At 36.8% G+C, this 14,149-nt stretch overlaps 1 protein-coding gene across 2 annotated transcripts in view; it reads right to left on the minus strand.

The window, feature by feature from the left end:
- LOC130913740 (apoptosis-inducing factor 3-like) overlaps positions 1-14,149 on the minus strand; it is an 88,602-nt gene extending 74,453 nt beyond the window's left edge. For both annotated transcript variants that reach the window (XM_057832568.1, XM_057832567.1), the window contains exon 1: positions 13,720-14,149. The gene's annotated coding sequence lies outside the window, so the exon portion shown is untranslated. The remainder of the gene's footprint in view (positions 1-13,719) is intronic.

Raw genomic sequence — 14,149 nt, forward strand, 5'->3', positions numbered from 1 at the left:
TCAAATCGTATCGTGAGGTACCAAGAGGTTCCCACTCCAAATCCATACAGGTAACAAGAGTAACTTAGACAAGTAGTACCTGCTTCAAGTGGAAATCTAAACCCCATCCCACCAATGTTTGACTCAAAGTTCCACCCTTGCCAGTTACACTTGCTTGACTGGTAAATTGGCCCAAGATTTAGTGATAAACGATAACGCGCTCTTAGGAATCTACCTACATACTTAATAGCTTACCAGTTTCGCTCACTTTGCATGTCCTGCTCCGGCTCATGAAATCCAAGATAAGAGGCTGGAATTGTCCCCAATTGCCTTAACTAACTGTTGAGCAAAAGTGTCCTCTCACAATTCGCTGTCAAAGGTCATCTGCTTCTTAAAGAAGGTCTCAAATCATCTCTTTCCATTGAAATGAATAGAAAAGCCAGTAAACTGCTCCCATACAAAAAAATGTGCTTCATTGCTGATTAAGAATTACAAAATAACATTCTTGACACATTTTTGGTTCAAACAGTTCTCTGATAAATGTTGCGTTTTTTGAAAAAAAGAATCAAATAGGGTCATGAATCAACATCAGGAGGGTGTTACAGTGCTGGCCAAAAGTATTGACACCCCTGCAATTCTGTCAGATAATGCTCAATTTCTCCCAGAAAATGATTGCAATTACAAATGTTTTGGTACTACTACAGTTGTGGTCAAAAGTTTACATACACTTGTGAAGAACATAATGTCATGGGTCTCTTGAGTTTCCAGTTATTTCTACAACTCTGATTTTTCTCTGATAGAGTGATTGGAACAAATACTTCTTTGTCACAAAAAACATTCATGAAGTTTGGTTCTTTTATGACTTTATTATGGGTGAACAGAAAAAAGTGATCAAATCTGCTGGGTCAAAAATATACATACAGCAGCGCTAATATTTGGTAACATGTCCCTTGGCCATTTTCACTTCATTTCGGCCCTTTTGGTAGCCATCCACAAGCTTCTGGTTGAATCTTTGACCACTCCTCTTGACAGAATTGGTGCAGTTCAGTTAAATTTGATGGCTTTCTGACATGGACTTGTTTCTTCAGCATTGTCCACAAGTTCTCAGTGGGGTTTAAGTCAGGATTTTGGGAATGCCATTCGAAAACCTTAATTCTAGCCTGATTTAGCCATTCCATTACCACTTTTGATGTGTGTTTGGGGTCATTGTCCTGTTGGAACACCCAACTGCGCCCAAGACCCAATCTTCGGGCTGATGACTTTAGGTTATCTTGAAGAATTTGAAGGTAATCCTCCTTCTTCATTATCCCATTTACTCTCTTTAAAGCACCAGTTCCATTGGCAGCAAAACAGCCCCACAGCATAATACTACCACCACCGTGCTTGACGGTAGGCATGGTGTACTTGGGGTTAAAGGCCTCACCTTTTCTCCTCCAAACATATTGCTGGGCATTGTGGCCAAACAGCTCGATTTTTGTTTCGTCTGACCACAGAACTTTCCTCCAGAAGGTCTTATCTTTGTCCATGTGATCAGCAGCAAACTTCAGTCGAGCCTTAAGGTGCCGCTTTTGGAGCAAGGGCTTCCTTCTTGCACGGCAGCCTCTCAGTCCATGGAGATGCAAAACTTGACCGTGGACACTGACACCTGTGTTCCAGCAGCTTCTAAGTCTTGGCAGATCTGCTTTTTGGTGATTCTCGGTTAAATCTTCACCCTCCTGACCAATTTTCTCTCAGCAGCAGGTGATAGCTTGCGTTTTCTTCCTGATCGTGGCAGTGACAAAACAGTGCCATGCACTTTATACTTACAAACAATTGTTTGCACTGTTGCTCTTGGGACCTGCAGCTGCTTTGAAATGGCTCCAAGTGACTTTCCTTACTTGTTCAAGTCAATGATTCGCTTTTTCTGATCCATGTATGTATATTTTTGACCCAGCAGATTTGATCACTTTTTTCTGTTCCCCCATAATAAAGTCATAAAAGAACCAAACTTCATGAATGTTTTATGTGACAAAGAAGTATCTGTTCCAATCACTCTATCGGAGAAAAATCTGAGTTGTAGAAATAACTGGAAACTCAAGAGAGCCATGACATTATGTTCTTCACAAGTGTATGTAAACGTTTGACCACAACTGTATCTTCATTGATGTTGCTTGCAATGAAAAAACACAAAAGAGAATGGGGGGAAAAATTAAATTGTTACCATTTTACACAAAACTCTGAAAATGGGCCAGACAAAAGTATTAGCACCCTTTGAAAAATCATGTTATGCTTCTGTAATTTGTGTAATTAACACAGTACTTCTCAAATAGTGGGGCGCAGAGTAGAGGTGCTCGATAATTATCGGTCCAATAATTATTGGTCCGATAATAGGAATTATGACGTTATCCCAATAAATCCGATAACAATATATATTATCGGTCCTATTTGTGATATTTTTGTAGGGCTGGGAATCTCTGGCATGAAGCCGATTCGATATGTGTCTAGATCAGAGGTTGCGCTAGACATTTTCGTTGTCTGTCATTTTGACTGACAGGGTCATAAAAATCCGGTCATAGTCTATTTTTACCCGTCACTTAAATTTTTAAAATGATAATGATGACATATTCAATAGTATTTAGTTTTCATTCATTTTTAATTAATATTGTAACGCTTGCTTGGCGGCGAAAAATTAGACACGGAAGTCGTGGTATTTTTCTCCCTTTTTACTCTGCTTACCGCCAACAACTCCGCCCCCAAAGCTAAAGAGGCAACGATATAGACCCCAATCACCAACGTCACACAATGATCTTAATTGTGGTTGTCAGCTCAAAATCTTCTAAATATATATTAAATGCATCTTACCAGATATAAAATGACTACTACATAGTCTGTGGTGATCGTTTGGTGCCCAGATTTCTTGTCGAATTACAGCAGTCCATCTCGCTCTCATCTTCGGGTCTCTCAGAATACGGTAGAACTTCAAGTCTCTCAGTCTATCTACTCTGTTAACGCAAAAAACCGCCACACACGCCTTCACCATTTTGATTATTAATATTAACGAGCAGAAAAACACGCCGTAATAGGAGGCATGTACGTAGCGGTAATGTGTAAACATGACGAGCTGACACACAATATGGCGGCTCCAGTCAGGGGAGCGGAGTTGTGACGTCATGTGACGCTGGCACACCGGGTGCACCAATAAGAACCTCGCGTTGATGTGTCAATCACGGTGCCGCCGCCAGACCCCGGTGACGCTACAATATTCTGACAGAAGAGCCAATGACGTCATGCATTAAGAGAGACAATAACTAATTAATATGCTAACTCGCCACCCTGTGGTCTGGGGTGTGAATTGCAACCTGTCAAAATGACGGACGGACTTCAGTTTTTTCCGTCACCGTTTTAAAAAAACGGTCAACGACGGAAAATATCCGGTTAACGCGACCCCCTAGACTATCTAGACTCTAGATACACAGGTTACAATTCGATTAAAAAACGATACATTTTTGAGGCAGAGCGATTCGATACGATTCGATACAGTGTAAGACCGATACGGTTCGATAGAGTGAAAACGATACGATAGTAAATATTTGTTGTGTGTGTTTGTACAGTATTTTAAACATATTAAAAGACCACATTTCTAATATTGCAAAATTATTTATATTTATATATTTATTTATATAAATTTAACAACAAAATTTCATACCAATGTTGTGTTTTATTTTTTAAAAATAAGGCTTACTAGGGTTGTTCCGATCATGTTTTTTTGCTCCCGATCTGATCCCGATCATTTTAGTTTGAGTATTCCAATCATTCCCGATAATTTTTCCCAATCATATACATTTTGGCAATGCATTAAGAAAAAAATGAATAAAACTTGGACGATTATATACATTCAACATACAGTACAAAAGTACTGTATTTGTTTATTATGACAATAAATCCTCAATAAGGCATTTACATTATTAATATTCTTTCTGTGAGAGGGATCCACGGATAGAAAGACTTGTGACTTTGTATATTGTGACTAAATATTGCCATCTAGTGTATTTGTTGAGCTTTCAGTAAATGATACTGTAGCCATGCCCAAATGCATGATGGGAAGTGGAACCATGACTGTGCGTAGTGCTACCAATTGATATATCTTCTCTGCATTGGGAAATAACATAAGGTGTTAAGAAAAAGATCAAATGCTACCTTGCTTCCCCACATTGCTTTCCATGATATTTCTAATCATAGGGAGAGGGATTGTAAGGCTTTACCCAATTAAAAAAAGGCTCCAAAGGCTGCCAAAATTCACTCTACTCATTTTATGCTGCCTTTTATCGCTTTATATATGTAAAACGGCGCCATTACAGATTGCGTGCGACAATGCGTGAGTGGGTTGTGCAGCGCATGCATTAATTGCGTTAAATATTTTAACGTGATACTTTTTTTTTTTTTTATTAATTACCGCCGATATCGGGATAAATTTGATAACCCTACCTTAAGCCTAAAGACTCTGGATGAGTGTAACATATTATGTCTGTAACGTTAAATACTTTTCGAAAACGATTTAATTAAAAAATATATATATATATTAAAAAAAAGGCATGGCCGATATTTTTTTGCCGATTCCGATACTTTGAAAATGACGAGAGCGGACCCGATCGATCGGGACATCCCTAATACAGTGTATCACAAAAGTGAGTACACCCCTCACATTTCTGCGGATATTTAAGTATATCTTTTCATGGGACAACATTGACAAATTGACACTTTGGCACAATGAAAAGTAGTCTGTGTGCAGCTTATATAGTAGAGTTCATTTATTTTCTCCTCAAAATAACTCAAAATATATCCATTCATATCTAAACCCCTGGCAACAAAAGTGAGTACACCCCATGGGAACTACATACATCCCTAAATGTCCAAATTGAGTACTGCTTGTCATTTTCCCTCCAAAATGTCATGTGACTCGTTACAGGAGTGCTGACAGCATTGCTGCAGATTTTCATTGCGTCAAAGTGTCATTTTGACAATGTTGTCCCATGAAAAGAAACATCTGCAGAAATGCAAGGGGTGTACTCACTTTTGTGATACACTGTATGTAATATCAACCTGAACACTTCTTCCTAGGGAAAACAAAAAACTTTACTATGACCAAACAGTGATCCTTCGCACTTCAAACTTTGCGCCCTCAGTCCATCGCGGATTTTACTTTCAATTAAAAAAAGAATTAAATACAGATGAACTGTCCCGATCTGATCACGTAGTTTCACTCTCCCTCCTGCTGCTTTATGAATTCGTCAGGCAGTGCACTGGAGTTGCTTATTAAAGTTAACGATGATTGACAGACGTTAAGATTTGATTTGCCAGGGACGCTTGGAAGCTGAAACTGCACAGCTCCGCATACGTCAATCATCGTTTAACTTGTTAAACAGTTGCTGTGGCAACTCATTGTGTATATGTAAGCAGTTTGAGCGGATTTGAGTGGACTAAATGAAGCATTGGATAAAGACAAGCATTTTTCTGCTTTATTCTTGTTTAAAAATAATTCAGTGGGACAGTGACATGTTTAAAACATAATTATTACATTTTAAGTGATTAAAAAACATTTATTAAAATTAGGGCTGTCAAAATTATCGCGTTAACGGACAGTAGTTAATTTTTTAAATTAATCACGTTAAAATATTTGACGCAATTAACGCACATGCCTCGCTCAGACAGATTTAGATGACAGTACAGTGAAATGCCCACATGTTAATTGTGTTTTATGGAGTTTTGCCGCCCTCTGCTGGCGCTTGGGTGCGACTGATTTTATCGGTTTCAGCACCCATGAGCATTGTGTAAGCAATTATTGAGATCAACAATGGCGGGCTACTAATTTATTTTTTGATTGAAATGTTTACAAATTTTATTAAAACGAAAACATCAAGAGGGGTTTTAATATAAAATTTCTATAACTTGTACTAACGTTTATCTTTTAAGAACTACAAGTCTTTCTATCCATGGATCGTTTTAACAGAATGTTAATAATGTTAATTCCATCTTGTTGATTTATTGTTATAATAAACAAATACAGTCCCTATGTACCATATGTTGAATGTATATATCCATCTTGTGTCTTATATTTCCATTCCAACAATAATTTACAGAAAAATATGGCATATTTTATAGATGGTTTGAATTGTGATTAATTGTGATTCATTACGATTAATTAATTTTTAAGCTGTAATTAACTCGATTAAAAATTTTAATCGTTTGACAGCCCTAATTAAAATATATACTGTATATGGCGGAAAACACAGACAAGACTGAAAAAGCAGTTTCTGCTCTTGCACTCCTCTTTAAAATAAACTGCTGTGTTTTCAGCCAAAAGAACTGTTGTGTTCGATAGAGCAATATGTCTATATGCTGCCATCGCAGATTCATGGCGCACTAAGCTCCCGAACTATTTTTAATTTGTCCGTTTTACCCTGGAAACCCCCGTTCACAGACGTCGCGCAACCGCTTTTTCAATCCAGCCATAAAAAGAAGGTAAGTAATAATGTTTATTTTTTTAAATGTCTGACATTTTTAGCTTGGAATCATTAATTGATGTCTAATATTTTGTTGAAAAAAAAAAAAAAAAAAACGACTTTAAAAAATTATTCACTCGCATATTCTAAACTTTAAACAAATGACGTTGCACTGAAAAAAATGGTGTCTGTAAATAAGTCACGGATATCTACCACATAACTATCGCCTAATTGATTTTTTTTTTTTTTGTGACTGTCACATTTCCCCCCAATATTTTAGACAAGGGGTGTCCAAACTTTTTGCAAAGGGGGCCAGATTTGGTGTGGTAAAAATGTGGGGGGCCGACCTTGGCTGACGTTCTTTACGTAGAACAATATATTTAAGCAAATTTTAGCAAGCCATTCCGTGTGTCATATTTGCTTTATAATTTCTTTTAATTAATAATTTCAACAATCTCGCAACTAGCCTTTGTGGCTTTCTCTTTCGACTCTTCGGCTCTTGTGAAATACTGCTGCTGTAAAATTAAACTAGCTTCAAGTTGCTTCAATTTCTCGCTACGTATCTTTCCTGTAATCTTGTACATATCAACGTGTCTTGTTCGGTAATATCACCTCACATTGAATTCTTTCAAAACAGCGACTGTCTCTTTGCAAATGAGGCAGACACAGTTGTTGCTTATTTTAGTGAAGAAATAGTTTAATTTTCACCTATTTTTGAAGCATCGGCCGTCACGGTGAACTTTCTTTTTTTGTTGATTGTCGCCATATTAGAAAATTGGGAGTAAAGAGTCACAGGGGGTAATGTTGCTTAGAGTGCTGCTGCCTTTTAGTGGGTAAATGAGGAGCAGCATTTAGTGTGTAAGCTACTTCATATGCTGGTAGCAGTACTGCTGACCAATTTATTCAGTCTGTGTGCGGGTCAGACATTATTGATTTTATGACAGAGGCTGGGGGCCGGATGAAATTTGACCAAGGGCCGCATTTGGCCGGGCCGGACTTTGGACATGTCTGTTTTAGACGATAAATAATCGATCCAAACAAAGAAAAAAATGAAAAAAAAAATTATATAAGGGTAAATACTAGAGCTGGGAATCTTTGGGGACCTAACGATTCGATTACAATTACGATTCAGAGGCTCCGATTCGATTATGAAACGATTATTGATGCACCCCCCTCCTTTTTTGTTTTTCTCTTTTTTTTTTTAAATGTTTTGTACATTAGTTCCAAAATTGTTCAAAAATACTCTCAGGCTAAACCACACTACTATTTCAGTATCAAGTTAACATATAGCAGTAAACAAATATACAAAAATAACATTAAATAAAAAACTCCAGTCCCCATTCTGTATCAGCAGCTTTAAACTACATTCAATTAATTTAATGTTGTGAATCAACCGTTGAATTTGCAAAAATTGCTCCCGTTATTCCATAATTTCCCTTTTGTCTACTTTCGACATGTGAAAGTTTTAAAACTATTTTAAAGATAGATTCAAGTCAATATTTTACCGATTTAGGAGTATTTTGGATAAAAAGTTAATTAGGTTTGCTTGGAAGGTTCGCTACAACAGCCTTGCAGGGAAGTGCACTGCTTTAAGATGGCGGCCATTTATAACGTCGGCATCTAGCTTTTTGTAGATGTGCTGCTAACACTACCAAATCTATATTGCATCTAGTCCTATATAAATGATATCCACCGTAACATTATATGGATGTACAGCTTTTCGGCAGCAGTCAGGTATGTTGTTGTGTTTTTTTATCTCGTTGCATGAGTTGAGCAAGAGCCGCGAATTTAGCATTGGCATTACCCTAGGGGCCGGGTAATGGGAAGCATGATGTTTAGCTACTCTCGCTCCGTTCCGTCTGGAAGACCGCGCGGCGCGCTGAGTGTTGTGTACTTCCGCTTTACTTCGCATATTTCAATAATCGGAATTTGGATGTTTGTGAATCGTTCTCGAATCTTCCACGGCCGAATCGCGAATAATCTAAGAATCGGAAATTTTGCACACCTCTAGTAAATACTGTATATGAAAAAGAAAATCTCGACCACTTCTTGATGTCTGCGATTTCTGCATCGCGACCCTTGTTATATTACCATGTTTCACCCATAAAATCCGCCATAAATCCGGCTGTGGCCACTCACGGCTGTGTCTTGACACTCGGTGATACATGCTACATGGAATTTGGGATGGAAAAGAAGTAAATACTCGATAACATCTCGTTAAAATCATGGCGTCCTTAATTGTGCTCTTTTATGCTCTCACCTCTAGTTAGGGTTTTGCTGTTTAATTTTTTTTTTTTTTTTTTAAATGCACTCATGTTCAAAAATTTTTTCCCCCAGAAAATTGAGATTTTAAGCTTTCCAATGATATATCACACATGCAAATTGAACAATTTTGAAATTTGGCCAAATTGGGGGCCAACTTCAAGTCACCTGAGTGTTTTTCACCATATACATATACAGTATATATGTGTATATACAGTGCCTTGCAAAAGTATTCGGCCCCCTTGAATCTTGCAACCTTTCGCCACATTTCAGGCTTCAAACATAAAGATATGAAATTACATTTTTTTGTCAAGAATCAACAACAAGTGGTACACAATCGTGAAGTGGAACAACATTTATTGGATAATTTAAACTTTTTTAACAAATAAAAAATTGAAAAGTGGGGTGTGCAATATTATTCGGCCCCTTTACTTTCAGTGCAGCAAACTCACTCCAGAACTTCAGTGAGGATCTCTGAATGATCCAATGTTGTCCTAAATCACCGACGATGATAAATAGAATCCAACAGTGTGTAATCAAGTCTCCGCACCTGCTCTGTGATAGTCTCAGGGTTCTGTTTAAAGTGCAGAGAGCTTTATGAAAACCAAGAAACACACCAGGCAGGTCCGAGATACTGTTGTGGAGAAGTTTAAAGTCGGATTTGGATACAAAAAGATTTCCCAAGCTTTAAACACCTCAAAGAGCACTGTGCAAGCCATCATATTGAAATGGAAGGAGCATCAGACCGCTGCAAATCTACCAAGCCCCGGCCGTCCTTCCAAACTTTCTTCTCAAACAATGAGAAAACTGATCAGAGATGCAGCCAAGAGGCCCATGATCACTCTGGATGAACTGCAGAGATCTACAGCTGAGGGGGGAGAGTCGTACACTGCACAAATCTGGCCTTTATGGAAGAGTGGCAAGAAGAAAGCCATTTCTCAAAGATATCCATAAAAAGTCTCGTTTAAAGTTTGCCACAAGCCACCTGGGAGACACACCAAACATGTGGAAGAAGGTGCTCTGGTCAGATGGAACCAACATTGATGCAATAATATTGCATGCCCCACTTTTCAGTTTTTTATTTGTTAAAAAAGTTTCAATAATCCAATAAATTTTGTTCCACTTCACGATTGTGTCCCACTTATTGTTGATTCTTGACAAAAAATTAAAGTTTTATATCTTTATGTTTGAAGCCTGAAATGTGGCGAAAGGTTGCATGGTTCAAGGGGGCCGAATACTTTTGCAAGGCACTGTATATATATATATATATATATATATATATATATATATATATATATATATATATATATATATATATATATATATATATATGTATATTAGGGCTGTCAAAATTATCGCGTTAACGGGCGGTAATTATTTTTTTCAATTAATCACGTTAAAATATTTGATAATTAACGCACATGCACCGCTCAGACAGATTTAAATGACAGTACAGAGAAATGTCTACATGTTAATTGTGTTTTACGGAGTTTTGCCGCCCTCTGCTGGCGCTTGGGTGCGACTGATTTTATAGGCTTCAGCACCCATGAGCATTGATGGGCTACTAGTTTATTTTTTGATTGAAATTTTTACAAATTTTATTAAAACAAACACATTAAGAGTGGTTTTAATATAAAAATTCTATAACTTGTACAAACATTTATCTTTTAAGAACTACAAGTCTTTCTATCCATGGATCGCTTTAACAGAATGTTAATAATGTTAATGCCATCTTGTTAATTTATTGTTATAATAAACAAATACAGTCCCTATGTACCGTATGTTGAATGTATATATCCATCTTGTGTCTTATCTTTCCATTCCAACAATAATTTGCAGAAAAATATGGCATATTTTATAGATGGTTTGAATTGCGATTAATTACGATTAATTGATTTTTAAGCTGTAATTAACTCGATTAAAAATTTTAATCGTTTGACAGCCCTAATACACATACATACACATACATATATACAGTTTATACACATACACACACACATATATATATATATATATTAGGGCTGTCAAAATTATCGCGTTAACGCGCGGTAATTAATTTTTTTACTTAATCACGTTAAAATATTTGACGCAATTAACGCACATGTCCCGCTCAGAAAGTATTCTGCCTTTTTGTAAGTTTTACAGCAAGGCCTTTTGCGCTGTCCAACAGCGAACTCTTGTGGTCGCTTTGCGACATGGTTTATTATTTTCTTCTTTTCTTCATTATGGCTGCACGACGTCTCGGGCTGATAATGTTGTGCTTATATGATCCTTGGACAAGATTTGTCTGTAAGTATGGTTGTTGTAAAGAATGTACATATTATGTTAGTAAGCGAAATGTTATATTTTTTGTATGAGACGCTTTTTGTTTATGTTTAGTGAACCTGTATAGCGTGCTAAGCTAACGTTGTTGCTAATGCAATGCTGTGTACTTTTTTGTTGTTGTTTCACTACGGTCTAAAGAGGACTGTGGTTTGAGGCCATTTTATTAATAAATCAGATGAAAAAGAAAGAAGTCTGATTATTAAGGCGTCGTTCACTAGCTGTCTAGCTTTGGAAAAAGTAGACGCTTCGGAGTGAGGACAGCATAGACAGATTTAAATGACAGTAGAGTGAAATTCCCACTACAGTCCTTATGTACCGTATGTTGAATGTATATATCCATCTTGTGTCTTATCTTTCCATTCCAACAATTTATTTTACATAATATATATGGATAATTTAAAAAAAAATATGGCATATTTTATAGATGGTTTGAATTGCGATTAATTGCGATTAATTACGATTAATTAATTTTTAAGCTGTAATTAACTCGATTAAAAATTTTAATCATTTGACAGCCCTAATATATATATATATATATATATATATATATATATATATATATATATATATATATATATATATATTAGGGCTGTCAAACGATTAAAATTGTTTATATATATAATATATATATATATAATATATATATATTAGGGCTGTCAAACGATTAAAAATTTTTATCGAGTTAATTACAGCTTAAAAATTAATTAATCGTAATTAATCGCAATTAATCGCAATATATACATATATATATATACATATATATAATATATATATATTAGGGCTGTCAAACGATTAAAATTTTTAATCGAGTTAATTGCAACTTAAAAATTAATTAATCGTAATTAATCGCAATTAATCGCAATTCAAACCATCTATAAAATATGCCATATTTTTCTGTAAATTATATATATATATATTATGTAAAATAAATTGTTGGAATGGAAAGATAAGACACAAGATGGATATATACATTCAACATAGGGTACATAAGGACTGTAGTGGGCATTTCACTCTACTGTCATTTAAATCTGTCTATGCTGTCCTCACTCCGAAGCGTCTACTTTTTCCAAAGCTAGACAGCTAGTGAACGACGCCTTAATAATCAGACTTCTTCCTTTTTCATCTGATTTATCAATAAAATAGCCTCAAACCATTGTCCTCTTTAGACCGTCATAAAACTACAAAAATAAAAGTACACAAGCATTGCATTAGCAACAACGTTAGCTTAGCACGCTATACAGGTTCACTAAACATAAACAAAAAAGCGTCTCATACAAAAAATAGAACATTTCACTTACTAACATAATATGTACATTCTTTACAACAACCATACTTACGGACAAATCTTGCCCAAGGATCATATAAGCACATTACAACGTAGGCGTCAGCCCGAGACGTCGTGCAGCCATATTGAAGTGGCAAGAAAAAAATAAACCATGTCGCAAAGCGACCACAAGAGTTCGCTGTTAGACAGCACAAAAAGCCTTGCTGTAAACTTACCAAAAGGCAGAATACTGAATATACATATACATATACAGAATATACATATATACTGTATATATACTTTTTTTTTTAATTATATTTTGGGGGAAAAACATGAAAAAAAACATACCTTAAATGTTTCTTTTTCCAATGCTAAATGTGAATAAATACATTTAACAACAAAAAAATTATATATTTTTTCGGGGGCAGGGTGCGCTACTTCACGGTTTTTCACCTATCGCAGCGGTTTCTGGTCCCCATTAACACAAAAAATGAGGGATCACTGTAATTTTGGACTTTTTGAATAGTTAAAGTATTTTGAGTTAATTAGAGTCTTAATTCCAGTTTACGTGGAAATTCGGTCTACGTCGCCAGCGTAGGAACAGAAATCGTTCGCAACCCAAGTTTTTTTAATTTTTTTTATTATACTTTAGGGGGGCAAAAAATTGGGAAAAAAACCATGTCTTTTATGTCTCACTTTCCAACGCTAAATCTGAATAAATACAGTGAACACACACACAAAAAGTAATTTGGGGGGGCGCTACTTCGCGGTTTTTTACTTATCGCGGCGGTTTCTGGTCCACATTAACCGCGAAACACGAGGGGTCACTGCATATTCCTCCACCATGTGCATGGTAGCTGTCTTTACCACAGCACAACAGCTTCAGCTAAAGCTGGAGTTTCTTTGGAAGGCAAAGTAATCAAACATTTGAAAGCAAAACTTACCAACTCAGCCCAAAAGAATTTGGGATTTATGCTAAAGCAAAAGACTGATCGATGCCCACATACATTAAAGAGCTAAATCAAGAAACATGCCATGAAACATGCTCTGTCCTTCAGTGAGACAGATGTATTGATTATTTAGTCTCATGATGATGAATTGATCAATCACACAGTGTCATGATGCAATGTTTCCCAGCCTATACATCCAGATTCTGCTGAGTTGCTTAATTTAACTTTATCTGATAAAGTCTGTGACGCAATGGAAAAGTAAAAAAGAGACATTTTAAGCCGCCATGCAGCATTATTTCCTCCACGCACACTCTCAACAGCTAAAGTTCTCCAGAATTATAATGAGTTAGAATGCCAAAACACTGCTCTGTTGACTCAAACTCTCTCCCATGCTTAATTGTCTAGTTTACATCCCATTACAAAACAAATCATACAAAAAAAAAAAAAGTGTCAAGCTTACCAAAGAGAGCTGCGGTCATGGAGCAGGTGCAAGGAGATGTGCAGTGGAGTGCACACTAACATATTTGCACCAGTCCCCAGCAATCCAGTTCCTCTGCGGGATTCCTTCTCCCTCCACTTGGGAGTATTCCCAGTCCGTGTGTCCTGTCCCTCTTGATGCAGCAGAGTTTGTGTGTGTACGAGCCAGCGCGCGTGTGCATGTGTATGTGTGGCGTGCCCCCTCTAGCAACAGCAGCAGCAGTCTGAGCCGACCGGTCGTGGGAGTTGCTTTCTTTCGCTGGCCCAGCCCGCAAATGCAGCACAAAAGACCTTTGCCAGTTTCTTAGCTGTATGCAGTATTGATGGAGTTGCTGAGGGGATGCTAACACAGCATGAATTCTCACCGTGCACTCCACAAACACGCGCACGCTCACTCTCTGCTGCTTTTTCAG

Source organism: Corythoichthys intestinalis, chromosome 3, assembly GCF_030265065.1.
Source record: "Corythoichthys intestinalis isolate RoL2023-P3 chromosome 3, ASM3026506v1, whole genome shotgun sequence".
NCBI classification, from domain to species: domain Eukaryota; kingdom Metazoa; phylum Chordata; class Actinopteri; order Syngnathiformes; family Syngnathidae; genus Corythoichthys; species Corythoichthys intestinalis.